The sequence below is a fragment of the Plectropomus leopardus genome, chromosome 6 (genome assembly GCF_008729295.1).
Source record: "Plectropomus leopardus isolate mb chromosome 6, YSFRI_Pleo_2.0, whole genome shotgun sequence".
Classification (NCBI taxonomy): Eukaryota; Metazoa; Chordata; class Actinopteri; order Perciformes; family Serranidae; genus Plectropomus; species Plectropomus leopardus.
In genome coordinates this window covers 19,686,199-19,690,287 of record NC_056468.1, presented here as the reverse complement: position 1 = coordinate 19,690,287, position 4,089 = coordinate 19,686,199, and positions in this window count along the sequence as shown.

Sequence of the window (4,089 nt, the reverse complement as noted above, 5' to 3'; positions counted from 1 at the left end):
CAGAATGGGAAGGGAATGGGATGCTGGCATGCTATCTAAAATCACACACTGGAGCAACAAGATGCCGCCATTGTTTGGTTTTCTGCAAAAATGTGGCCGTTTAGCGTGATATTGGTGTAAAAAAAGGACAGTGTTAACCAACGGGATACTGAAGGATGGGCAGCCTTACCAATATCAATTTATTTTTTTACCAGCCTAAATGATAAATTGCCTCTTTTGTTTTACATATATATATTTATTTCAGAATATTTAATTGAGATAATAATGTACTACATTATTTGCAAACTTAGAGAGAAGGCCAGAGCAAAATTTGAAGCAAAATTATTTAAATATATTGAACAGCTCATCACCACAGCCTCAGCGTGTGAATAAGTTCCCTCTGATAAGTTGTGATGCAGTGTATCTGTCTAGGGCTTTTACTGTGAACAGTAGGAACAGAACAAGTGGAGCTCATGCACTGCAGCTTGACAATGAAAGAGGCAAAAAGAGAGTTTGCCATCTTGGTTCACACCACAGGGCTTTCGCATTATCATTTTATAACCTTCATTCCTTGAGTGTGGGCACAACGCTAGCTATCAGCAGACCAGGCAAGTGATAGTTGAGCGGATCAGCTGATGTCTTGTACAGTAAACAACGTCGCAAAGCAAGGAGCGCTCAAGACAGTCAGGTTTTGCCACACCGGTGCAATTGTGTGTGAGTCTGGTACACAGACAGCAGAGGAGCAGCAGAGCAGTGAGCTCCTAAATGACACCAAAACACAGCAGTGGCTCTTAGCATAGAGAAGAACATGACTATTTTGGAACAACTTTCACCCGCCAGTGTGGCAGATGGCCTTCCAAGATTTACTCGCCAAATGAAAATCTACCTGCATTTGGCACTTGGCAGGTGCAAATTTCAGACACTGCACCCGCACCAAGACCTGTTTACCCCAACAAACCAGAGAGAAGTTCGGATTTTAACACAAAAAGAGGTAGCATGGCTTCAGACTCTGCTCAGGACGTCATCACTCCAGTAAATCTTTACAGCTCAAATAGTGGTTTGCGCCTGTATAAATGCTCTGAATATTGCGTACAGAACCTTTAGCACTTCGTTTAATGATTTTGGCATAGTGAAGTTAGTTAGGCTTCCACTGCCTGCAAGAAATACTGATAAACATCTATAATAAATAATCCCCCAACAGGCTATAAATCTTGTGTTTAATCTTCGACAAACTCAGAGGAAAACAAACGTGCAGCTATCAAATGAAAACACACTTCCTCCAGGCCGATGGCTTTGGCAGAGTCATTCAGCGGCCTGGAAAAATTCGTGCTCTTTGACCTGAGAGGCAAGTGACACTGCAGTTAGGCGGATGCCATAAAGCGGTAATCTGTGCTGTGCTGCATCACCATGGTAACATGCGTGCCAGTGAGTACTGTGGATGGCAGGGTGCGCCTTTCATGGCACCACTACACCCATCTGACTCACTCACTCACACACACAAACACACACGCTGTCATTATTACAAAACCTGATTGCAAAACATCATTAGCAGTATGCCAGACTGTGCTGGTGCCAAACTAGCCATCATGTTGATCCCAAACCCACAGACAGGTCGCAGATTACGCTGAAAGCATAGCGAGTCGGGGAAAACACTGACAGCTCCATTCCTCTCCACTCCGCTTTTCTTTTATTTGCTTTCTCTAATCCATCTTCTCCTCTCTTCCCTTCTCTCTTCAGCTCTTCTTCATTCTCCTTCTGTTGTAATAGCTTCTTTTTCTCTCCTTTAACCTCTCCTCTCTGATCTAGTCCTCTAAAATCTCAGTGTCTCAGCCAGCTGGCATCAGGACACAAACCTTCCTCCACCATGGCACAGTGTCAGGCCCGAGAGAGCAAGAGAATCAAAGACGGAGGGAGGGAGATGAGTACGCTGAAAGCAACAGTGATAAAAGGAGGAAGGAGAGGGAGAGGAAAGAAAAGAGATGACAGGTAGGGACGGCAGGTGGACAAAACAAGCTGAGTGGACCGAAAAAAGTAGAGAAAGGAAAGAAAAGAAACAAGGAGACAGAGGACAACAAGATAAGTGGATAACAGAAGGTGACAGCACCGTCTTATCTCGTCTTTCTGTTTCGCTTACTACTTCTGTTCTCTTCTTCCCATTTCATCCTTTCTTTTTGTAATCACATCATTATTATTCCTCAGCAGTCAGCATGCATTCATGTACATGCACAGATACAAACAAACTTGCATGCCCTTGAATCCACTTCAAAAAAACAAACACACACGCAAAGCCATTGCTGCCAGATAAACTCCCTGAATCCTCAAAAAAAGTCAATATTTTTCAAAACTGACATGAATGGGATATTTTAAGTTTCACTGTAATGGTACTGGGGAGTTTCATCTTGTTTTTCAAGGATCAAGTCCCAGCCTGCTTCATAAAGTGACTTCGTCAAAAGAGCAGACATCAACACGTAAAGTTTCTGTCAGATACAAATACGATAAAACACGCTCTAAAAGAAGGAGATTTCCATATGTCGAGAATGATCTTGTCCTTGAAGCTATCTGCTTTAGCACTCAACGCATGTAAATCTTAACAAGACATCAGAAAAGGAAAATGCCTTTGCCATGTGGTCCTATTAAACTCATCCTGTGTATTTTGATGAAGTTCAGAGTGGTGTGAGGTTCAGGCTTCATTAATAATGCAGCCAGGGTTTGATGACCTGGTGCAGTGATGAGAGGAGCACTGACAGGACAAGAAGGGTTTACCTCAGGTCAAACTCTTGTCTGAAGTGCAGGTTCATTAAAATCACACACACAGGAAAGCCATATGGTTCAGAAAAGCTGGGTTTTTTTAAAAAATGGATTCTCTGTTTTAAATCCATCTTCATTTGAATGATCTGATAATGATTCATAACATCCCAAAGTCAATCTCTTAATATGTGCCGTTTCCCTATGCATGACCTTTATCCCGTTAGATTCACCTTTGGTTCCTTACGTACTGAGCACTGGCCAAGTGAGAAACTAACAGACGTCAGTTGTATCAAAACGTGCCGGGAGCTGCTCCATTGAAGGCACCGCCAAGCCTAAAGGCAGATGTCTGGCTGCATTTTGGATTTAAAAACTATGAAGACAGAGAAGAGCTGGACAAAAGCAAAGCCATATGCAAGACGTGCAAAACCGAGGATAACTATTGTGGAAATACCACAAAACTCAAAAGCATTTAACGGGACATAACCAAGATACACAATCTGCAAAACATTTGATGTGAAACAAACCTCTTATGTTTACTTCTGTGGTGTGCTCTTGTTAAATAAAAGGTACATTAATGTAACTGTTTTGAGGAAAATTTTTCATAAAAACAATAGTATTCTTTATACTGCACCAGGTTGGAGGGTTCACCTTACAATTCACAGCATTAGTTCTCTGGGAATCTCTTTAGTATCCTAGCAAAATTTAGATTGTAACTGAAAATTGAAACGATATTAAATCAATTTGAATCAGAGATTAAATCGCATTAGGACCTTCTAAATCAGAACTGAATTGATTTGGGAAATTAGTGGTGATGCCCTGCCCTCTTGCTCACTTTGCTGCTGATGCTTTGCAAGCCAATATTTAATATATAATGAGGCAATACTAACCTTGGTGAAGTAAAAAGCAAATCAAAGCATATAAAATAAATGATTTTTTCCCAAATATTCTAACTGGGCCATTGTATAATATTATAACACCACAGGGACAAAGTTTCGCTCTGATCATGGCACCACTTCTGCTCCTTGGTCCAGAGTTGAGGTCTGAAACAGCCTGCTACCTCAGGTTATGATCAAGTAAACCTACCATGTAGCAGATTCAGTCACAAACGCAACAAACTGACATCAAAGAACTAGTGGCAGTAAAGACTGACTGTTACGTCGCCTTACGTCACCTGTGTCTCGGCCAAAAAGTTGCAGTTGAACACACTGAAAAGACAACAGCCAACTGACAACCTCATATATATATATATATATATATATATACACAACCAGTTTGTCTTGATCTTACACACATTTGATTTTAGTCATTTGTTTGCTTCCTCATTCCTCATTCAATCTGATTGGCAGTTCAGCTCATACGCTG